The sequence below is a fragment of the Myxocyprinus asiaticus genome, chromosome 38 (genome assembly GCF_019703515.2).
Source record: "Myxocyprinus asiaticus isolate MX2 ecotype Aquarium Trade chromosome 38, UBuf_Myxa_2, whole genome shotgun sequence".
Classification (NCBI taxonomy): domain Eukaryota; kingdom Metazoa; phylum Chordata; class Actinopteri; order Cypriniformes; family Catostomidae; genus Myxocyprinus; species Myxocyprinus asiaticus.
The window spans coordinates 5779089-5805085 of NC_059381.1; the positions used below are offsets into that span (position 1 = coordinate 5779089).

The following is a 25997-nucleotide window of genomic DNA, read 5'->3' on the forward strand; positions in this document are numbered from 1 at the left end:
GGTCTTCAGCTAGTTTAGCCAGTCAACAAGCTTGAAAACCTCTCTTAACCCCCCAAAGTCCTCTAAAACCAGTAAACCAGACCACACTGACCAGGCTTGGAGATGAGATGAGACCAGAAAGCCAGCTTAGGCTGGTGTTTTTTTTTTTTTTTTTTTTTTGCAAGGTTGGGAACTGATCTCCAGTATGAGTTGCTGGTCTTAGATGGTTTAAGCTGCTCCGGCTGGTCTCCCAGCCTGGCCAAATTGGTCTTCAGAGGGTTTAGTTGGTCACCAAGCTGGCAAACCTCTCTAAAACCTCCCCAAAATCCCCATTAAAACCAGAGTACAATGACCTGGCTGGGATACCAGCGAAGACCAGATAAACATCTTAGACTGGTTTAAAATGTTTTTTTTTTTTTTTTTTTTTTTTTTCAGCAGGGTGGCAAACTGGTCTCCAAGTAAACCAGACCAGCTGATCAGGCTTGGAGACAAGATGAGACCAGAAAACCAGCTTACGCTCGTTTTTTGAAGTTGTTGTTGAAAGGTTGGGCACTGGTCTCCAGTATGGGCTGCTGGTCTTAGATGGTTTAAGATGCTCTGGCTAATCTCCCAGCCTGGTTTAGATAACCTCTCTCTAAAAAAATCCCCACTAAAACCAGCAAACCAGACTAGACTGACAAGGCTGGGATACCTGCTGAGACAAGAAAACCATCTTAGGATGGTTTGAAATGTTTTCTTTTTTTTGTTTGTTTTGTTTTTTTCAGCAGAGTTGCACACTGGTCTCCAGTGTTGGTCTTAATAACTGGTCTCCCAGTCTGGCCAAACTGATCTTCAGCTGTTTTAGCTGGTCAACATGCTGGAAAACCCCTCTAAACCCACAAATCTATCTAAATCCAACAAACCAGACCATCCTGACCAGGCTGAAGAACAACCAGAGACCAGAAATCTAGCCAAAGTTGTTTGTTTTGTTTTTTCAGCAGAATTGGACAGTATCAAATCAAATCAAATCAAATCACTTTATTGTCACATAGCCATATACACAAGTGCAGTGGTGTGTGAAATTCTTGGGTGCAGTTCCGATCAACATAGCAGTCATGACAGTGATGAGACATATACCAATTTACAATAACACCAAATTAACACAACACAATTTAAACATCTGATCTACACATAATTACACTCAACAATATACAAATAATAACATACACTGTACAGTATACAATACGCTGTTTTTGTTTTTGTTTTTTGTTTTTTTGTTTTTTACTATATAGATACACATTATTCAATAAAATTAAAAATTAATATATATATATATATATATATATATATAAAAAGTATATATATATATATATATATATATATATATATATATATATATATATATATATATATAGAATGTACAGTATTGTACTGTATTGACATTCAGGCTGTCGGTTGATAGTCAGTTGTTAAGAGAGACATAATATAATAATAATATAATTTATGACAGTCCGGTGTGAGATATAAGAGTAAGAGTAATAAAGTGCAGTGCTGATGTATATTGATCATGAGAGATCAAGAGTTCAGAAGTCTGATTGCTTGGGGGAAGAAGCTATCATGGAGTCGGCTGGTGCGGGTCCTGATGCTGTGATACCGCCTACCTGATGGTAGCAGTGAGAACAGCCCATGGCTCGGGTGGCTGGAGTCTCTGATGATCCTCCGAGATTTTTCACACACCGCCTTGTATATATTTCCTGGAGGGAGGGAAGCTCACCTCCGATGATGTGTCTGGCAGTTCGCACCACCCTTTGCAGGGTTTTGCGGTTGTGGGCGGTGCTATTGCCGTACCAGGCGGAGATGCAGCCAGTCAGGATGCTCTCCACAGTGCAGGTGTAGAACCGTGTGAGGATGTGGCGGTTCATTCCAAACATCCTCAGCCATCTCAGGAGGCAGAGGCGCTGATGAGCCTTCTTCACAACGACTTCAGTGTGGATGGACCATGTGAGTTCCTCAGTGATGTGGACACCCAGGAACTTGAAGCTGCTGACTCTCTCCACTGGTGCTCCATTGATGGTGATGGACTGTGTTCTCTGTCTTTTCTTCTGAAGTCCACCACAAGCTCCTTGGTCTTACTGACGTTGAGGGAGAGGTTGTGCTCCTGACACTAGTGTGTCAGAGTGTGCACCTCCTCTCTGTAGGCTGTTTCATCATTGTCAGTGATCAGACCTACCACCGTCGTGTCATCAGCAAACAGTAGTCACTAGTGTGGGTTGTTGGTGTGCAGGTTTGTCTCCAACAGGCTGTTTAAAAAACCGGCAAGACAGTTTTGGTCAAACAGTTTTACCAAACAAAATCATACTGGTTGACCAGCATCAACAGCCAGTTTTGCTGGTATACCAGCTATACCACCATCAAACCAGCACTAACAAGCACCTCACGAGCAGAAAGTAATTGTGTGTTACACTTTATTTTCTTAGTTATATCTGTGAAATTATCAGTATTTAATACATTTGGACAGACAGAAATGTAGAATTTAATTTTTAATTTTTAATTTTTTTTTACAAAAGTCCACCGATTTCTTTGGTGCATTCTCTCTAGCCGTTTGAATACTGGCACTTTTGTGCAATTATTTGAACACGTTTTTTCACCACACTAATTTTATAATTGTGTCTCAGATTTCATATTCACCTTCCCCTAAACAGCATGTAAAAACAAAGCGACATGTGGTTGGTCATTTAACATGTCAGTAAGACAATCTCTTTATGTTTAAGTGGGCCATTTTTGGCCAGAATAAGCTGTAAAGTGGACCAGCCCTTCTGAGGATAGTCAAAAGTCTGTCTACACAAGACTAATAACCCCTCTACCCTGATGAAAATATGATGGGATTTGGTCAAAAAGCATTCTGCATTCTGAATATGAAAACCTTCATCTCTTTCTCTCTTTCAGGAATGGGCTCTGAAAAGTCAAGTCTCTCTCTCTCTCTCTCTCTCTCTCTCTCTCTCTCTCTCTCTCTCTCTCTGCCCTGCGTTTCCTATTTAGATAGCTCTTATCTGTCTCATATGGATCTTTTAAGTCTATCTCAAAAGAAGAATGATAAATCTTCAATCTGCTAATTTCATCCATTCCCCTTTCTCTTTCAAATCCTCTTGTTTCCTAAACCCCATCCCCCCATCTCTCTCCATCTCTTTCCATCTCTTTTTCCCCCTGCAAGCTGTTCATCCTGACATCTCCTCTTGCTCCTCTCCCCTCCCTTTCTCTCTCTCATTTGATGTTTCAATCAATGTATAAATGATTGTTTCTATATTCAGAGAAACTCAGTCTGAGAGAAAGATTGAACAATGCAGAGTGAAAGAACAGGCGCTCTGCATGTGAAACAATGTGCTGCAGTCATTTGGATTGAATTAATCTGCATCCTAAAGAGGGCAAAGAATCTGCTTTTCCTTTCCACTTCATATGTCACTCTCTTTACATCTGTCAGCTCCAGTGTCTTTATTAATCACTTACTCTCTTACAGTACTTACTTCTTTGCATCTCTCTTATTGCCCAGAATTTACTTTATGTTAAAGGGATAGTTCACCCAAAAATGAAAATTGTGACTTCATTTATTCACCCTAGCGTACTGTATATACTTTAGCATTGCTAGTGCAGAACATACTTTTCTAGTACTATGGATCGGTGTGAACTGGGATTCAGCCCTGGTGGCACACACACACAAACAGTCAGGTCGCCAGATTTCCGAGCGTGATGTCAGGCATGTTAATCTTGGCATGATGATTTTTGCCAGACTGCTGCCTGAGTAACACCTGGTCTTCTCATTATTCAACGGCTTTCCAGATTGAGTCTCCTCATGCACCTGTTGAGAGGGATTTCTGGCTCACAGCAGTGAGCAGATGAGAGCAGCTGAAATATGGAGGATGTTGATGCCACATCAGGATTAAAGACATGACCTGAGATGACACTGAACAACACACACACACACACACACACACACACACACACCTGTCATCCCTGTACGATAACCTTTACTGCATACCATCTGAATATATAGAGCGAAGAAATTCAGTGGAGATTGAATGGAAATTCTGTTAGTCAAAGGTTCCAGAAGAGATCTCAACAATGTCTCAAATTTACAAAGATGCCAAGGTCTGCAAACAAAAGTCAGATATGTCAGCATGAACTCAAACATTTTTCATCACATTCTTACAAGATCAAACTATCTACGCTATCCAAATTATGTTGGCTGGACAGCCATCATATTGTTTTACACTTTTGACTTTTTAGGGGTTTGTCAAAATCCCTAAACAAAATTATTAAACAAAACTCCTTCAGCTTTCAAGCCGTCAGACTGTTCTAGGAATATTTCAGTTTAAAACAAGTTAAGCTCAGTCGGCAGCATTTGTGGCATAATGTTGATAACCACAAATAATTATTTTGACTAGTCTCTCCTTTTCTGTAAAAAAAAAAAAAGAAAAAAAAAGAAAAAAGGAAAGTGAATGGGCCAGTTTTTGGAGAGTTTAAAAGCAGTAATTTGAAGCTTATAATTTCACAAATGCACTTACTTTAATTCATCTGTTAAAACTTGCATTATTTTAACTGTAAAGTCAACATTTTATGGTCGTTTTAGGGACTAAGACGTTACATCATCATGGCAATGAAAATTAAATATACCTTTACACAGAAAAGGTTTGTAAGCAATTTTATCACACTAAAATAATGTTAACACGCATATTGTTTGCATGTTGTAGCTATACATTTGAAACAGTGCGAATTTTAACATTTACAGATTAGTCCCACAGTGACTCGCTGTTACACAGATTTTTGCTGTCACAAAAAAAAAAAGTTGAAATGTATTTTTGTGGTAATCAACATTATGCCACAAATGCTGTCAATTATTCTTAACTTGTATTGAACCCAGAATATTTATTTTAAGGCTGGATGACACTACACAACTTTAAACTGATGTTCAGGCATGCCAAGGACGTCAGTGCTAGTTGACGCTAGTTGGCTCCAGAAAATCACGTAGTATATATTGAGTACCAACTCTGATTACTTACCCTCAGACTATGATTCCATCTAGTGGGAGGATATCAAACATGTTTGATATTTTTGTGCCGATTATTCACTACTACAGATACACTAGTGTATGATGCTCCACAACTCTACTCTGAAGTCATAAGGTGAGCCAATGGAGATCAAGCACAAGGGGCTACGGAGCTCAAGAAATGGAGATGGTGAACAAGCAAGTAGAGTTTAACTTTTAACGCCACTCACCTCGTGTTGCAGACTCTAGATGCCATACTACCCGCGTCTTCCCACCAAAGACCGCACCCAAATGCATTTGGTCTTTCCAGTCTCGGAACACAAAGTAACAGCAACAACAACAGCAGCTCCCGTATCCATGTTTGTTTACATCATACATGAGTAATCATAGTTTTTGTCTGTAGCGATTTTTAAAGTCGGTAAGTGTGTGATGCCTAGCATTTTAAAATCTGTTCAGATTTTAAGTTGGATAGTTTAATCCAATATCCTATATCATGTGCTATATCATTTTTTTAAAATTTTTTTTGGTTTTCCTGTACAGACCATGAAAAAATCCCATAGACTTACAATGACAGATTGTTTACATCTGGAAGACATATTTTTAGGTTGTTTGCTTATCTGCAATATGTCTATAACACATTTCCTCTCGGATGTCAAAAAGACATTCAGAAGATGTCTGTGAGACATTTATGATTTAGAATGTTTGTAAATCTTCTGTGAGTGAATGTTTAAATTAATGATGACAGAAGTTAAACTTTTTGGTGAACTATCCCTTTAAATTGTACTTTAAAGAGTCAGATTAGATTTAAAATAGATTAAAAACATCCTATTGCAACAGAGAAATCATCTTTTGAATTGGTTTATCATATTGATAGCTTAATTGTTTTAAAAATAAAAATGTACGTTTTATCTTATTTAGAATATATCTTCATCTTTTTCTTTCTGTGTGTCTATAAATTCACTCTTTCTTTCTTTCTAATAATGGTTTCACACACACAATTTTTTTCTCTCCCCTTAATGTGACAGATGCATCCATCCGTGGCTATGAATAATCAATGAACTCCATCTGTTCATATGAGACCTGAGGAACAGAGCGAACACTCACACACCTTACATAATGAGGTGAGAATGTCTACATTTCTCTATACAGGTGCGTGTGTGTGTGGTTGTGTTGTAGGCCATATCCTTGTCGAAGCTACTCTATTAGTCAAAAAGACAAGCTGACAACATTAATTGATGTGAATCTAAATTTCCATTTCCTGCAAATGGGCTTATTAAGCTTCAGAGGCGGCAAACATTTTCTCCTTATTTTCATATGCAACATGTCTAGTGTGATAATGTTTGTTTGTGTGTGCATGTGAACTCTCAACCCTACAGATTGTGTGTGTGTTGAAAGGGCTTACATTGTTATACTTTGGGGAAAAATTTGTCTCCAGAAGTGAGCTAAATCTGACAAAACCTCCCTTGGGGGACATTCAGGGACATCTTCAATTGGAAAAACGATTTAAACATACAAATTATTATTATTATTATTATTATTATTATTATTATTATTTTAAAAAATTGGCTCCATTCAGTTCCATCGTATGCCACAAATTCAGTTATATGAGTTCACTTGTATAGCAATATTCCTTTCAAATACAAAGATCAATATTTTACTTTAAAGTTTCCTTAAGGTTTGGTTGTATTCATTGTTATATCTGTTAAATATATTGCAATAGAACTGCATCGATTTGCATCGATTAATTTCTTAAATTAATATTTTTGCAATGTACCAAGTTAAAAGGTTCCCTCAATAATTTACATCATTAGCTAAGAGAGAATCTCTTTCATATGTAAGCAAAATGGAAAATATAACTAAAATATACCCAAATGAATCAGAATCAGATTAAATCATATCAACATCAAATCGAGAGCTAATGAATCGAAATCTAAACAAATCAAATTGGGAAATCTGTATGGATACCCAACCTTACTTTTCAGCTGGTCAGGCTGGGAGACCAGCTTCACTATCTTAAACCTGCTAAGACCAGAAAACCACCTTAAGCTGGTTTAAACTGTTTTTTTGTTTTTTGTTTTTTCCAGCAAGGTTTTTGCAGGGTTTGAGTTGTATTTCTAATTAGCTTAAAATAAAAACTTAAGTCTATGATGTAGTGTTTTCCTTGACACTAACCAGAGCTGAAAGCAAAATGTGTGTGTGTAAGCTGGAAGGGTTGATATACACTGTGATCTTTAAACAGATCTGATCAACAAAGACAATGTTAATAAAGACACACATCACTTAAGCTGGAAGACACTGACAGATCATTATGATTCCTGAGCATGTGGGTGTAATCATACAGAAAAGTCATTTATACAAACTGAAAAATGGACATTTCAAAGAGAAAACCTTGTCTCTTGCAAGGATCCTAAGTGGGTGGTATTTGGCCATAATAAGCTGCAAACTGGACCAGACTTTATTGTATCTGGCACTTCGCTGGCTTGAGTCCTACCTTCACAGATCATTATATGTTGCAAATTTCACTTCTAGTCTATGGTACTCTTCTGGTTTACTGTCAGAATATGGAATTCTGTATTGCAGAGCCTGATCTCACAAAAGTTAGGTCACAGTGGTGACATTTGTGGCACTAAAAGCGAGTTAAATATTAAATCTTAAAGCTAAATCTTACCGATAGTGTCATAAAAAGCGAGTGTGAGATGAAAAACGCAATTGCTGAAGCCACCGTGTCATTTTGTGGTGCTTCTAAGAAAGTTTCGACTCACGTGTTGACTTGCGTGCTCTTCGGGACTCTGGACCCCGATCCTCTGCATTGCAAGTGCAACACTCTATCTGTTGAGCTACCATGCAATTATATAAAGCAAATGGTAAAATGTATCACCTTACAAGTTATGCACTACCTTAAGTGTTTTGAGCACTTACAGTGTTCCATTTCTAAAAACGTTTTCGCACACTGGTTCAATGCCATCTCCCCCTCCTTCCTCTTTTCCTCTGCTGTGCTCTTCCAACAATGTCTATTTATTCCATCATAACCTTAAACCTCTGTCTGCTCTGTTCCAGGTAGCTGCTGTTCTCCCTGAGCTCACTGCAGGAGGTCATGCCTGGCTCAACATGCACTGTGGCACTGGCAAATTCGTAGCATGCAGCGGTCTGGCTGTCTGCCTGGACAGGTGTCTTAACAAACGTGAACCAGAGAGAGGAAGTCCAAAAATATGAGCCATATATAAATAAATAAATCACAAACACACACATATGCATTTACCTCATGCAGGCACACAGGTACCTGTGGTTTTAGATAAAACCCTCTGGGTGTCTATCTAAAGTAACGGTTTACACGCCATTATCAGTTCATCTTTCTTCACATTCTGTCATTTTCTTCATTCTCTTTTTGTTATCTTTAGTACCTGTTAGTCTCATTTTCTCCTTTTGTTTGTACCTTCAGTTTCTTCAGTGATATACATGGCTCTTTTTCTAATTCTACATCTTGTTTAATTTGTTGTCTTTTTATTTGCTCTTTTTCTATCATAACATTGCTTAAGTTTAATAACTTTGTGTGTATGCCCTGAAATATGTATTAAGAATTCAGTGGGGTCCGAAAGTCTGAGACTACACTGAAAATCAGGAATTTAAAATGATATTTAAATAAAAAAGAATACAAAGAAGTGACAGATCTCCTTGCACACAAGATGCTCTTTGGAGCATTCTAAACTTAATTTTTTTTTAAAATATCACTTGTTTTTAAAACATTTGCACAGTAATATAGTATATACACACACGCACAGTATTTATACAGTATACAGTACTGTGCACATTTTTAGTCAGTTAAGATTTCAGGATGTTAATCAGGATGTTTTCAAAAATAATGCCAGGAATATTTTTATTTTTATTTTGATCAATTAGCTTAATATAAAGTGCAGGAAAGATAGAAAAAAATGAAATCAATATTTGATCCAACCACCCAATGCCTTAAAAACAGCACCATTTAACATAAGTAAACTTGTGCAGAGTTTTTCAAAGTTGTTGGCAGATTATATATATACAGTATATATACTGTATATTATTGCTGTCAGTCGATTTTTTTTATTTTTTTCCCCTTTTCTCCCCAATTTGTAATGCCCAATTCCCACTACTTAGTAGGTCCTCGTGGTGGTGTAGTTACTCACCTCAATCCGGGTGGCGGAGGACAAGTCTCAGTTGCCTCCACTTCTGAGATAGTCTTATCTTATCACATGGCTCGTTGTGCATGACACTGCCGAGACTCACAGCATGTGGAGGCTCATGCTACTCTCCACGATCCACGCGCAACTTACCACACGCCCCATTGAGAGCGAGAACCACTAATTGCGACCATGATGAGGTTACCCCATGTGACTCTACCCTCCCTAGAAACCGGGACAATTTGGTTGCTTAGAGACCTGGCTGGAGTCACTCAGCACTCCATGGATTCGAACTCGCGACTCCAGGGTGGTAGTCAGCGTCAATACTCGCTGAGATACCCAGGCCCCAAAAAAATATGGAGCGCTTCACGGATATGCAGGGCCATGCTAATCTTCTCTTTATCATTCCAATTTTAGCATATGAGCTGCCGCAGCAAGCACACTGTCAGTCGATTAAAATATTTAATCATGATTATTCCCATGCTTTGTTTAGTTAATCGTGGTTAATCGCAGATTTTGAAAGTAATGAAATTTGACATTACATATACTTATTTTCTTGTTAAAATGCATTTAGTTCATTCTTAGAAAACAGAACAAAAAAAATGTAACAATTATGTTTAATTAACATTTTCCAAACAAAGCATTCCACAGTATAAAGATAGAAATGCACTAAAAAAATAAATAAATCACCAATTCAAGTAACATTAAATGTTTCCCAAAGTCTAGGTGGGAGGTTAACTAATTAAAATATCTAGTTCGCATAGTTTGTGTTTTTATTGCAATGGGCATTAAATCTCTTAAACCCTCAACATCCACAATATAAATTGTGTATATCCACTTTGCTACAGCAATCGTGAAGCCTCATATACATTATTTGCCGCTTTGAACTCCACATGAAAAGCGTTTGCAGAAAAAGTCTTGTTTTGTTTTTAAGCGCTGGCACTTTTCACCTAATGATACATCATCCGAATAATTGTCTGGAATGCAACACCGGGGAAATGCTGATGCTTCACTCCAGAGGGTCATGTGAATGCGGCTTATCACAACTCCCATCTGGGTATTTTTTGTACAAAAAAAATACGGTTAAGAGGTCTTTTCTCCATCACTTGATCATTGACATGGAATCGCTGTTATGTGTCTGTTTGTGGTGTGTACATCAGTGTAATGACCCCGGACACATCACAAAATTTCCACCCTATTCCAACCAGTGTTCAGCACTCACACGGAGCTGAGTAAAATGCCAGAATCTAATGTGAAAATTGGTAAATGCATTAATCGCGATTAAGAAAAATGAGCAATAACATTCTAAATTAATTGCATGTGTTAATTTCGACAACTATAATATGTATACATACTGAATACTGCCTGCCATCTTTTTTAAATAGCATGTGAAACAGTACACATTATGCAATAACAAACTATTAATAAACACCAAAACATCTTACACATTGCTATTGGAATGCATATTCAAATCTGGTTAAATGCAAGACAAAACTGAACAAATGGATTTTTGAAATACAATCTGGACAGTGAGTGATTTTAGTTAAACCTGTTTCATTGTGTTGCTGTATCAACAGGAGATAACTCTAGTGCCCTTAATGTCAGAACGTTGGTGTTCTGTCACTATTAAATCTACAATCCATCTTCTTCTCTTCACAAAAGTTCTTGCTCTGAGAGATAACGGAATAAAAGTTTCTATTTCTTTCTTTTTCTCATTCTTAAGTACAAAAGGTATTGCTTTGTAATATTAGCACTGGAAAAAAAGTAATAGAAATATAAGAGAGGGCAAGAAGGAATAAAAGACAATGAAAATGAGTCAGCAGAAAATCCTATGATCCTGAGGTCTTATGACTGCTGTACTAAGGATATATAAAATCTGAGCTTTCTGTTCTGTCTCAGATTTTTAATAAGTTGTGGAGCAGTAAGCGTGGTCGCGGTGACACAAGTGTAGAGGGTCAGAAAGGAAGATCACAATGACAGTCCAGAAAACCGAAGGAAAATGGGGGAAAAGAACAGACAAGACTGTTGAAAACTGCCATGAACTGAAGTCTGTAAGGTTCTGTTTATACACGGTTTTCATAAGCATTTCAAATGCATCTGCTGTGACCACTTGTGATCAGATATTGTTGAGAGGAGAGCGTCTGATTTTTTGACTATATACATCTCATCACTGTTAAGAACAAAAAATACGGCACACTTTTTATCTCAGTTATATTTGAAATTGCATTTGGAAATCCAAATTGCTATATTCCCGCTTGATTTTGAACAGATGCGGCTCTTTCCACAAAATCAAAATAGATTTTATGAAAAAATCAAATGCCAGTTGATGGCAAAAGAGCAAGGCACTCAATCTCCAGTGCAGAGTGTTTATTTCATAGGCAACAAAACATGAAAAAGTCAATGCGTATCAGCAGACTAGTGGTGCGTTCCATTTGTACTCGGAATTTGGAAATTCCGAGTTCCCAGTAGGAACTTTTAATTGGAACGCCCCCTCAAGTTGGAGTTCCAAAAACTCGGAGGAACCGCAACAACCCCGACTTCAGAATCCAAAATGGCTGCTCAGCGCATCAACAGTAAGTGAAACAGTAGTAATATATTGTTTATTAGCACTTCTGTTTGTCTGTGTCTCAATAAACTCAGTGGTGCACACAGTACTATCCAACCTCTATCTGTGAACATGATACATCTTCCATGATGTTTTTTAGGTGGACTTCATATTTGTTCTGTAGTTGTTTGTAATCCGAAGAGCAAGCACAACAAAGGTTTGCCTGGATGCATCCATATTGGTTTTTTCCGACCTGTGTACTGGAACGCGGTCAACTCGGGTGTGACGTCATTCCCAGCTCCGTCATCCTCCTTCCGAGGTAAATGGAACGCACCATAGCTACCTTCATCAGGGCATGAGAATGCACATACACCAGTTCCTTATTTAAGTGATACTCAATTGGTAACGGCCAATGAGCTTCAGTCACTGATCAATCATTCAAATTAGTACAATTAGTCGAAAAACAGTGAGTATATCAATATCCACATAATGCAATGATCAATCGACAACAATATACATTTACAAAAACTCCAAAAAACTATGCTATTTACACACCTCAAATTTTGTTTGTCTAAATTGATAATTACCCCAGATGATAGAACATGCACAATATGAAGAGGGATTGAGTCCACTGAATTTTCAGTTAACCTTGGTAAATCCTAAATAACTCATAAAAAGGGAGTTAAATCCAATTCACCATTTTTACCCGGAAACATTGCAGCACGTAATGATTGATCAATGACTGAAGCTCATTGGCTGTTGCCAATTGAGTATCACTTAAATAAGGAACTTATGTATGTATGATGAAGGTAGCTAGTGTGCTGATACGTGCTGACTTTAATGTTTTGTTGCCTATGAAATAAACACTCTGCATTAAGTGCCTTGCTCTTTTGCCATCAACTGGCTTTTGATGTTTTGACAATAACCCCATGTGGCAATGAGCACCTCTCCTCATGATTCTTTTTGGATACATTTTAAGCCTAAGTAGCAGTCTTCATTTTCTATTCCTATATTTTATATACAATCCTATCCTAATGTCTCAGCACCCTTATAATAAAAATACAATAAGCATGTCGGTCATACTACCTCCAAAAGATGTGTGAGTAATCCGATCACAAAACATTTAGAAGCCTTAGTATGCATCTTAATACCAGGTGTGAATAAGGCCCAAGTCCAGCTTGACCTCTCCAGCCAAAGCAGAGGTCTTAGAAGGGCACCCTGTTGAAGCACAGATTGTTTTGTTTTTTGTTTTTTTGCAGTTTATTACAGATTTATGACATTCATTAGTTGTAAACACAACCCTAAACAATGCAGGGCTTTTACACATGCTTATAAAGCAGATTAATCATTATTTTGCGAAAGCCATAAAGAACAACCTTCACAGAATGCAAAGACACTGCCCACATATCCATTCTCTTCAATTCACACACAGACACATAAAAATGGAATTAATATAAATGTCTTCCTCCGCTAGCACCTCCAGTCCATCCATCTTTTACTGTGCTATGCTCCAATACACCTCTAAATCTCTCTACATATCTATCTCTCGCTTATACTAGTTCTCAGAGAATTGTATTGCTGGCGAAGACAGTCAAATGGAGACGCCTAAGAGTAGAAACTTTATCCAGTCCTGTTTTAAAACCAGGTGAGCTACATTGCCACCTACATAGCTTGCAACCTTCTCAGGTAGCATCCTAACTCAACAGGAACCTTGTAAGTGACTGGTTTGAAACTTTATGCACAATAACTCATTAAAAGTCCCTCACTAACAGCACAAATAGCACTTCTAACATGAAGAGTGCAAGAAAATATGCTAACACCTTATTCCAATAGAGTCTTTGGAAGCACACCTATGGATCCTAAAAATGCTGTCTAGGTAGGCAGCTCAATAAGTTTTAGTTCAGAGCTTTTGCCCTTTCATTTTCTTTTTTCCTGTGTGGTTTGGCACATGAGCTTTTAATGACCCTCGATTCATACATGCAGGGTTCATTCAGGATATGTTATTGTGAGAAAATAAGAAAAAGCCTGATGGGAGAATATAACAGGGGAGGAGGGTGAGAAATGGGCTGATTGTGTAATTAGTATGTGTGTGTGTGTGTGTGTTTGTGTTTTACATAGCTCATTATCTCTCTCCCACTGCTTTACCCCACTGTATATTCATTTTCAAAACTCTGAGACTCAGATAAGTTTCTAAATTAGCCGTGAGTAATTACATTTTCTCAGATCCGTTTACATGAGACTCTTTGCCCAGACTAGGAAAGATAAAGCTGGATTTAGATGAAAGGATTGATGGAGACCATTCCACATTATATTCTGTGAAAGCCATAACTAATTTTCTCTGATAATGATCCTCCTGAAGTCTGCAAGAGTAAAACCCACTATCTTAATGTGGGTCATGTTTCCAAATGCAGGGCATATGCTTTACATCTAATAATAATCAGCTTTTGCTAAATCTATGTGCATGAGGAAAAGAAATTTAAGAAAGAGAAGGACAGGTAGATAGAATGATAGAAAGAATGACAGACAGAAGAATAGAGAGAATGATAATATGATAGCTTGAACAATAGGATGACAGATAGAACAATTGCTAGATGCATAGTTAAATAGATAGAACAAAAGCTAGCTAGAATGATAGACAGCAAAGTAGATAGCTAGAATGATAGCTAGCTAGCTACTGTAGATAGCTATCAATTGCGAGATAACTAGAATGATAGATAGCTAGATAGCTAGAATGATAGCTACTGAAGATAGATAGAAACAAAGCTAGAATTATAGCTAGACAGTGAAAATGATATCTAGAATGATAGCTAGCTAGCTACATTATTGTTCTAGCTTAGATAGCTAGAACAATAGTGGGATAGCTAGAATGATAGCTAGATACCAAAAATGATAGCTACAATGATAGCTAGCTAGCTACATTATTGTTTTAGCTTTGATAGCTGGAACAATAGCGAGACAGAATGATAGATAGCTAGAACGATAGCTAGATAGATAGAAAGATAGCTAGAATGACAGCTAGATAGCTAGAACGATAGCTTACGTCAAGGAACATTGAAAAATGGTATTACTATCATTAATATTGTCTAATAACATGGTATTATTGGGATGTTTTAAGGTAATACCATGGTACATTTCTGTAAGGAGATTTAGTGTGTTGGTGTATAACACACTCAGAGATGGATGGGCCAAAGGTATTGCAGGACTAACATTTATATTCATTCTATTGTTTGGGTCTGTGCGAGAGAGAGAGGCTTATGTCATCTTTGCCAGATTTTCAGTAAAGAGGCATTTCAGTCACGTGGGTTTCTCTCAGAAATGTCACTCTGAAACAAATAAACAATACATTTTGAAGAAATATCAAATACATTTCAGTTGCTTTTTGTTTATGTGGTTCTGCACGTCTTAGCCTTTGCATGATTGCCTGTTTGCATTTTGGAAAATATGTAAACAGAATACCAGAAGAAACCAAATGCAATTCACATTAAAAGACTAACACACGCACGCACGCCCACGCACACACGCACACACACACACATATCCCTTGAGCAATCTCTATCCCTGTGCATCTCCAAATCAGATCAAACAAGATCACGGGGGAATGATGGATTCATCCATCTCTCCTTTCTTGCTCATGGAAAAATATTAACGTTCACAGTCACTCTCTTTCTGTTTCAGAATGACTGAGGGGAAGAGAACATCGTCAAATTGGCCCTGTCATGAAATACGAACATGAGCGAAATGAGCAAATGGTTTATTCATTAAAATATTTCCTCCTTGTGTCGAGTGATTTATGATAGGATATTTAAGAGAGAAAGAGAGAGCGAGAGAGAGAGAGAGCGAGAGAGAGAGAGAGGGTTCCAAGATTAAGACTGAAGTGAGAGAGAATAAAAAATTCCTCCCATGATCATGAAATAATTTAGCGACACTACTCGACTGATCATTAGGGAGATGGAACAGAGTGGCAGAGAGGGGGAGGGGGAAGGAGGGGAGAATAAGGAGAAACAGGAGAAACAGGAGCATAGACAAACAGGAAGGAAGGATGGAGGGAAATGGGGTGTATTGGTAACAGATCTGGTATGGTTTTAGCCTCAAGGGGTCTAGCCTTGGATTGGGTCTTTGGGGGTTTGACTATTTACCCGGGTCTTAGGGAGTCTGGTATTAGTCTGCATTCTTGGAGGGTCTGGTCTTGACTACATCTCTGCTGGACACAGCTCTCATAGTTTGGGTCTCAGCCTTGAGAGGTCTAGTCAAGGTCTGAGTCTTAGAGGGTCTGCATTTGACTCCAACTATGTTAGAAAGGGTTCTCTTAATCTGGATTTTCAGCCTTGAGGGGTTTAGTCTGGAAGGGTCTGGTCTTGACACGACTCTGCTTGAAATGAATCTCTTAGTTTGGATCTCAGCATCAAGGGGTCTAGTCTTGGTCTGGATAGCTGTTGCTCTGAGTCTTAAGGAGATCTATCTGTTGGTCTGGGTTTTAGGGGTCTGGTCTTGACACCACTCTTCTGAAAACTGATCTCATAGTTTGGATCTCAACATCAAGGGGTCTAAGTCTTGATCAGGGGGTCTGGCTTTTGGTCTGTAAGTGGTCTTGGTCTGGGTCTTAAAGGGTCTAGTATTGGTCTTGGAGGCCTGGTTTTGACAAAACTTTGCTAGAAACTGATCTCTTACTTTAGATCTCAGCCTGAAGGGTCTAGTCTTGGTCTGGGTCCGTAGGGGTCTGTCTTTTGGTCTGGAATTAGGTCTTATGTGGTCTGGACTGTGATCTTGGTGTAGGGCTTAGGGGGTCTGGTATTGGTCTGGGTCTTGGAGAGGCTGGTCTTGACAGCACTCTGGATCTGGATCTCAGCCTCGAGGGTGTAGTCTCGGTCAGGGTCTTTGGGTGTCTGCCTATCGGTCTGGGTCTTGGTGGGTCTAGGCTCGACTCTATTAGAAACGTCTCTCTTGGTCTGGTGGAAAAGAGGGGGAGAACGTGGAGATTGCAGAGAGACAGGAGTAGAGGAAAACAGGAAGGAAAGATGCAGGGAAGGTGGGTGTCATGAAGAGGAGGAACTTGGAGGCAGAAAGAGAGAGAAACTGAAAGATGAAGGAAAATCTTCCAGTTTTAGAAGATGTTTTCTTTTGTCCTCTTTGAACTGCTGCTGTCTAAGGGGAATAGTGCAAGTATGTGATCAGAGAGTTTGAACGTCTGTATTAATGAAGTTGAGTGGAGTTCCACATGATTAATTCAGATTTCTCTGTCCTCCCCGAGAGTTTGTGCTTGGATTAATTAGCACCGTATGTAGAGTTAAACTTCAGTATGTTAATCAAAAACATACATTTGATTGTAAGGAATGGACTATAGTTAGGGTAGACATTTACATTCCATTTATGCATAGCAGCTGCTTTTACCCAAACGACTTATAGTGCATTGAAGCTATACTGTATATTTTATCAGTATGCATGTTCCCTGGGAATCAAACCCATGTCCTTTGGAGTTGCTAGCTCCATATTCTACCAGAGCTACAGCATATTTAATTTTTTATGCAAATAAAAATGAGGCTCCAAGAGATAGAGTTACAGTCAATTCAATATGTTGCACTTAAGGTCTTAAGTAACATTTAATTTTTTGGTTTTGTCCTCTGGAAATATTTTGGAAAGATGTATATTCAGTGTTGTGTTGAGCAATCTCACAAATCTCTACTTTTCCCACCAGCAAAGTCTGAAGATCTAGAATAATCCTAAAGGTTTTAGGTCTAAATCTATGTGGATCTAGGGAATTATTGCTCTCCCTGATCAGACCAAAACACTACTGAGCCCTTGAGTAAAGCCCTTCCTAGGATTTGTGGGGAACACAATCTGCTTTCAATACAACAACACTTGTATAAAGCCAAAAATACAAAATAACCTTTAACTTTTTACTTAGTGTGTGCATGGACACCAAATCTAGGTCATATACCAGTGTGAAGTTTCCTAAGATTGTTTGTAGCTGTTCCTCTGTTTCTTCACAGTGATGGTTGTACTAAAGCGTTCCTGCTTTTCGTTCCCAAAGGAAGTTCATTTGGTCTGGGCTTGTACGTACTGTACCACATGCATCCCTTATGTACCTGAATTCCACAATCTCTTGGGGCAAAAATATAGATTGCAAAGACAGGCCATGCAAATACAAAGAGCCTCCCTAAAACAAAAAAACAGCAGCATGCTTAACTGGGGCCAGAGATAATGGTGTGATCCCAGAGTTCCCATGGCGTCTACTGTATTTGACAAACGTTTTGTTAAGAGTGACTTATCTCAGGTGTGAAACCACATCTTAAAATCACTCCTGAGATCTTCAACTCTGGCCCTCGGTCAACAATGTGTTGAAACCTTTATCTCCAGAACTTCCTTCCTTGGCTGTTCTTGCTGGTTCCCATTTAGTCAGACCTGTTTGATGTCATCTTTGACAGTGAGGAGGTGAGACAGTACACACCACAACTGAGTAAAAGTGTCTTTCTGCTGTCTCACTTTCTTTCTCTCCTTCCGGGGGTTCTCTCTCGCTGCATTTTAATATTTAATGTACACGCCATGCAGATGGTACCATAAAAAAGAGCATCAATATTTGATGCATACTCTCCCCCAGCTCTCTCTGTTCTCTTTTCTTAGATTTCTCTCTATCTTATTCATGATAAAGTGCTTTGCACTGGATTGTCTGTATTGTTAGTGATATGTTAGTGCTTTTGTGTCACATGGTGTCATGTGTTTTTGTTGGTCATGAAATATTACATCTTTGTTGACAGTTATGGCACCAATAGTAGCAGAATTCACAACCTAGGACTAATTTATAGGAATTATTCATCCAACAGTAGACAGCACTTTCAATAGGAGGCAAGCAGCACTTTCCATAGAATGAAAATTAATGAGGACCAGGGCTGTCAAGCTCCAAAAATGACTAAAGCACCATAAAAGTATTTGTCTATGCAGCATCACACCAGGTTTGACCTCAATGACAACTGATCACAAGACATGCAAGAAACAATGATGTTTGATATCAGTGACTTCAAACCTGGTGCAAGTCCGACCATTTTTCTACTGACCTGAGAACAGAACAATGATCTAACTGACAACGTTACTATATAACCAGTTGACAAACAAACACAGCACATCAGTCTTTGCTTACGACAAGGCTGGAGCAGTTGTACAAGTCCAATACAGATGCATGAGAAACAAGCTAGTAAAAGATCGCAATTTATAAATGTTTTGAATCATAATATACTAAACATAAAGAACAAAGAACACTTACTCATGCTGTACATCCCAAGAAACCTCAGAAATATTGTGTGTTGGCACGTTCCACTCAGAAGTGATCATCCCTATGTCCTATTCCCTTCGAGGACAATTACTGTCCACTGTGAGAGCTTTACAGGGCTGAAAGGTGATAACGGTCATTCAGAACTGACTTCCAAAGTAATTTGTATACTCACGGCGAAGTTTTTCTTCTTTTTGCTCGGAGACAAAAAAAGTTTGAGCAACAGTCTACTGTTTGTGCTCGGATTGTGGATTGTGCATGGATTGTGCTCCCTTCAAAGTGCCCTGTGAAGGCATCATCAGCATAGTTGAGAACACATGTGTGCTGAACAGATGTAGCGGGAGGGTGCATTTTCATTCTAGAAAGTGTTTGATTGGACAAAGTTTCTCAGGTTCTATGTGACATTATGGTTTTGCCTGTTTTTTTTTTTTTTTTTTTGCAGGAAGAGAAAGACTGCAGAAATTTTTTTGTAAATGTTTAGAAGTATGCATATAGAAGACCTTAAAGCTAATACAGTAGATATGGACAAAATGCAGCTAAACTAATTTTGATATCACTTTAAATCTTTCTTGACACCAATAGTGGGATAATTCAATTATTATTATTTTTTTTTTTATCTTTTAATGGATCTTTTATCTATGTTGTGCTTCTAAATTAAAGCTATGTTGTGCAAGTAATGTCTTATGTTTCTTAATTCTGCTTGTTCAATGAACTTGAAAAGCCATTAGAAGTCTAATCAAAGGTGAGGCGGAGCATATGAAATTATTTATTTGCATCCTCATTAATATGCAAACACTCTTACTTACAAGAATAAATCACAAACTGCTGCATGACCAACTCAGCATTTGGTCATTTTGAAACAAGAAAAATCAATAAATCATTCATTACTACATTTCTAAACATTTTTCTTGAACTAATACAAGACAGAACAAGTCATTAATCAAAATAAGTTTTCCATGAAAGAAGTTTTTTTGTTGTTGTTGTGAAGAATAAACCACAAGTTTGCAAGTGATGTGTACTGAATGTAATCCTAATCCTAAGCATCTATACTGTACATTGCTATAATATTGGTCTGTCTAGTTTGCCATCACTCAAACAGCTTTGTTCAAATAAGACATTTACATTTTATGAAGAAAACATGAGTGGTACTTTTCTCCACATGGCACAAAGGGTGTTGTGTGTGTTGACAGGGTGTTTCTGTGTAGTTGCTAAGGTGTTCTAGGTGGTTTATAGGTGTTGCTATATAGTTTCTAGGATGGTCTGGGTGTGGTTTTTTACTGGCCCAAGTCTCTATGATATTCTGTTCTCTAGATATGGGTCGGGTCCCACCTTCAATGCAAGTCTGTGATATTTTTCACACGTTTTAATGTCTATCAGACGATTATCGTAAGTGTGATTGCTTTAAAATGTTAAGCACACCTGTCCTCAATAAACTGTATATTTTGAGGGATCATTCATGTCCAAAGCACAAACGAAGCAGGACGAATTTTGAAAAGCTCCTGCGCATGAGCCATAGTAGGCTACTAGTGATGAAAGCTAGCATTAATTATGATGGATGTTATAGACATGAAAATGGGTTAAAACTGGGAGCATCAGTGGAGCACAGAGACAGTTCTTTAATGAGATACAACTAGAAAAAATCAAAGCTCTCAGATGCAGTGGCATCATGGTCCTTTAGTGGATACTGTAGATGTAGATCAGCACTGCTTTTCTTTTTTCCCAAATGAAATTAACAGATCCAGGTGGGCATTGTAGATTTGTGGAGAGTGTACATAATCCGGTATATCCTGGGCCAAACCCACAATGGACCAGTCAAAAGGCCTCATTTCACTAAAACAGCCAATCAGGAGAATCATAAACAATCCCTAAACCAATAAGGATGTAAAACCCACATTGGCTTCAGAATGTCACTCCTTGCTGAAATAACAGCAGGAGAGAATTTACGAATATGGGTCAGATTAAAGAGAGATTTAGTCTGTATTTAGTAGCAAAAACTCTCTTTGAACAACTGCAGGGTTCTCGTAATGTTGGATTTATTGTACTTAAGAGATTCAAAGCTCTCATGTCCTCAGAAATCATTAACTTCTATGGCAATGTTCATAAGACCAAAACAGATCCATATGTGGTTTAGCTGTTGAAGGAAAAAACAAAGAGTATTTAGCAGAGATGAGCCATGGGAGAAATTGGAACGTCCAACAGTCAATGGATGAAGAAAGTCCCGCCTTACAGGTAAAAGAGCTAATCACCTTTTAGATACAGACCTCACCTGTCAAGTAACTTGAGAATGCGCATACGCTTTAACTATATAAGCCGGGAAAATCACGTTTTTTAGCATACTCTCAGGTAAAGCAGCACAATGTATGATACAGTGTTGTCAGATTTTACGGTTGATTTGAAATATGTTCTTTGATCGTAATCTTGACCCACTGCTTTGGAGATTTCTGTCTTTCCCCATTCAAGTAGATAGGAGCTGCGTATATGCCGCTTGTTTACATAGAAAAATAGCTGCCCGAGAGCATTCCAAAGATGGACGCTAGTGGACTGACTTGCTAAAAAGACTTTGGCGAAAATTTTAATCTCGCTACAAAAAAATTAAACTACATATGCACTTGCAAAATATTTAAGAACAAAGAAAGCCCTCCAGATATAATAAAATGGAACATCGAACAAAAATAAGATTCAAAATCTGAGACTTTTTTCTTCTTCTTCTTCTTCTTCTTCTTCTACTTCTTCTTCTTCTTCTTCTTCTTCTTTTTTATTATTTGTATAACACTTTTCCCAACACACATTGTTTCAAAGCAGCTTTACAGAAAATTATGCTGTAACAGAAAATTATGATGTAATGTCTTGAAGTCTTCATTTAGCAGTTTGAATGGAAAAATGTGATTAAAAATCATGCTTTAATGCTTTAGTGAGCAAGCCAAAGGCGACTGTGGCAAGACGTCCACTTGTGAAAATGTTTCTATTTAGCACTGTTCTAATTTAAAGGTGCACTCAGTAATTTTTTCCTCATTAAAAAACTCCTAAAGACATGAATTGTAATTTTGGTATATATGTAGGAAATCATGAGCACTCACATTAAAATGAAGACTCCAGTCATATCAGTTACCTTATAAAAACTCTTTTATTCTGCATGGCGAGGGTTCGCACATGGGGGCTGCCATGTTAGGATCACATGATCAGCCGAATACTACTTGCTTAATCTCAGTAACCATCCTGTTATTGGACACTTTCACTCATTGATTAAAGTAATCATGGCTGACTGTGAATACTACATTTCTACAATGGCATCTGAAACTGAAAACTATTGATTTTAAATGATGCTGCATCCAAGCCGCTAGGTGTCAGTGTGCCAAAATGTACAGTACATACACTCTTGGACATTGTTAATAGACCAATTATAAAAATTAGTGAGTGTGTGAATTTTTTTTTAACAAAACTTAACTTATTAGAAGTCCACAGTGCTAAAAGTGCACAAAGTTGAAGAAATGCCCATGGTAATTCCGACAATTTACAATTTTCTTATAAAGCATAAGACGGAAGTATGATGTCATAGTGAATATGTAGCATTTGCAGGTGTTAACTGATACTTTATATTCATTTGTTGTTCCTGCTGGCTATTTCTTACAGTGACAGATGATTCTGGCAAGCTAAAGTGGCAAGCTTAGCTCTAGAATATAAGTGGAGATGGACAGAGGTGCTACTAAAAATTCATCAAGTGCAGCATTCTGGCTAGCAAATGGATGGAGTCTCAGAGGAGACAGAAAAACAGAATCTGATCCCTCATTCGTTCAGACCGAGAGCAGGAGAGAGAGTTTATCTGGCCAAACTTGAGCCAGCACAGCACTCAACATCCTGTTGAAGAGTCTGATTGACAAATCAAAAATCACTTTAACAAAGGAAAAAAATACATCAACAACAGAAAGTGCCTTGACAACACAGACAACTAGAGTATGTGCATGCCTGTGCAAACTCTTGCTGCCACAATGCCTAAGGTGAGTGAGTAGTTGCCAGGGCATTGCTATGCATTTGCCAAGGTGCTCCGGGTGATTAAAAAAAAATAATAATAACAACCGTATCACAGATGCACACTAAAATGAAGTGTATTTAGTCACACTTGACTGAAAAAAAAAAAAATATTAAATGACTGACATGTTTCAAGTTCAATGGCAGAGACTAGACATGTTAATTGATTAAGTAAGTTGTTTAATTATGGCAGGCGTAATGTTCGGCTCCTCTGTCTGGTTGTCTAATGAGTTGTAAAAATATCTGACATTGCATTGCATATGCAATTATAATTAGTAAACTCTAAAAATATACTGCAATACATCAGCATGTGTCACCCACTCTTAAGTCTCAGTTGATGCATGCATTATATTATAATGAACAGTGGCTAAGCACTGAAAGCCAAAAAATGAGTATTAAAAAGACATGCACATCCGAAACAAGCGAGAATATGGTGCAGAATCAAAAAAATAAAAATAAAAAATAAAAAATAAAAAAAATAGAGTACAATAAAGGAAATGCACACCTGGAAATCTCCCATGGAGAGTATTGTAATTCATAAGTGGATAAAAGTGTCTGCTAAATAGCTCCATGTAAATGTAGCTCATCTAATGACATTTTGCATGCCTACCTTTAAAAAAAGGAATTTGATCTCTTTGATATCTCAACCATTTGAGATTAAATGGAGAGCGATTTGAGACTTTTTAAGTCTTATGCTTCCCAGATGTTTCTTCTTATATAAAGACCCCAGTAATCTCACATGTGCTCCTCTAAAGTTTCAGAAGAGATCTCAACAGTGTCTCAAAGTGTGTTCAGATTCGCCTAGATACTAATGTCTGCAAAATTCAGAGATTTAAATATGGGCTCAAACATTTCTCATTAAATTCTTCCAAGACCAAATAATATAAGCTATAGTATACTGTCCACATAAATTTTTATAGCTCTACACTTTTGCTGTATGTTTATATTTTTATTGCAGAAATAACTGAGACAAAGTTGATACTCAAATTCAACATAACCAAGAGTTCTGTTGAGTCTCCGGAGATTTAAATAACCAACTTTTGAGAAATAATTTGGTTGCATTTTATTTTTACAGTACTGCTGTACGTACATTTACATACTATAGTAATTACAAGGTAATTTACCCTTAACCTAACCCTAACCCTATCCTTAACCCATATTAATTACTTGTAGTTACCTAATATTACTCAGTACTGTCTTAGGTAAGCACACAGTAAGTTTTACTGAAAGTACATGTACTATAAAATAAAGTGCAACCAATAATTCCTTCCCTTCTGGATAAGGCTTCAGTGGAACCAAAGCATTTTCTAATACACAGTTGGACATTTTTTTAATAGTTGCTCTCTCACTTTCTCTCTTTGCTAAAACAAATTGAATTTAAGCAGGAAGTCACTTTATTGTGCCCTGAGCCATGATCTTTTAGCAGGCAGTGAAATCAGGAGGCAAAAAGGAATTATGGCTAAGCACTGTGAGCCAAAAGAGTACAAAAAAGGCATGCACATCCAAAACAAGCGAGAATATAGTACAGAATCCAAAAAATACCAATCCAATGATTGAGTACAAAAAAGGAAATGCATACCTGGAAAACTTCCATGGAGAATATTTTAATTCATAAGTGACGTTTCGAGCATCCCACCCTTCCCCAGATAGCACTGAAATAAAAAAAATAAAAAACATTCTAGGAAAGCTAAATATCTAGCTTGGATTAGGCCATGAGGAAATGTTAGGGCTAGAGTATGTTATTCCTAATTTAAATATATTGACTTAATCTTTGTCTGTATTAACAAAACTAGCCCTAAAATGTCTTATCGTACAAATGTTTAAAAGTTTTTGAATACATTTACAATATCTCTGCCATTTTTACACAACTTAAAGCAATAGTTCACTCAAAATTGAAAATTCTCTCATTATTTATGCACCCTCGTGTCTTTTAAAAGTGCATGACTTTCTTTCTTCTGTGGAACACAAAAGGAGTTATTTATAGCAGAAAGTTCAAGCTGCTCTTTTCCATACAATGAAAGTGAATGGTGACCACAGCTGTTAAAAGGATAGTTCACCCAAAAATGAAAATTCTCTCATCATTTACTCTCCCTCATGCCATCCCAGATATGTATGACTTTTTTCCTTCTATTGAACATAAACAAAGATTTTTAGAAGAATATGTCCGCTCTGCATGTGCTTAAAATGAATGTGAATGGTTATCAGAAATTTGAGGCTCCAAAAAGAACATAAAGTCAGCATAAAAGTAATCCATAAGACTCCAGTGGTTAAATCCATGTCTTCAGAATATGATAGGTGTGGGTGAGAAGCAAATCTATATTTAAGTCCTTTTTTATTATAAATCTACACTTTCACTTACAGAATGTGACATTCTGCTAAATAATGTGTTCCACAGAAAAAAGAAAGCCATACGGAGGTTTGGAATGACATTTAGGTGACTAAATGATAACAGAATTTTGATGATAAAAGATAACAAAAGACCAGAGTGAGAGAGAGAGAAATAAAAGGAAAGCTGGATGAAGATGTATAAGTGTTAAATTAGAATGAATACAAGAGACAAACAGAAATGAACAAAAATCGAGTGCAAGCATTAGTTCAGTCAAGCCACTAGAGGCAAGATCAGCATCAGCTGACACCCAGCTGACCTATTTCCTCCAATCACAGTTGTCTATCTAACAAGGATGGCCTATATATATTCAACACAGCATTCTTGCCAGCCTAGCCAAGCACCTGACAACAACCCACTTCCTCCGCAGCTACCTTCCATATGCATTAGTCTCCATTGTTTGTGGTTTATAGCTTTAGCCGGCCTAGTTTCTGTTCACTCTTCTGTTTGTTGCTTTATGTTCCAAGTGACAGCTGTCATGACCAGATCTTCTAAGCAGCAGCCCTCTTCATATCAGGAGTCTCCTTTCCTTGGATATTTTGCCAAATGTTATGCTTTCCTTGCTGATGGTTCCAATATGGGGGGGTGGGGGGAGGTGGCATGTTTATGATTTGGTTTGTACAAAA

At 37.7% G+C, this 25997-nt stretch overlaps 1 pseudogene; it reads right to left on the reverse strand.

Moving 5' to 3' along the window:
• Positions 1–9503: 9503 nt before the first annotated feature.
• Positions 9504–9594, reverse strand: LOC127429413 (uncharacterized; annotated as a pseudogene).
• Between the last annotated feature and the right edge of the window lie 16403 nt (positions 9595–25997).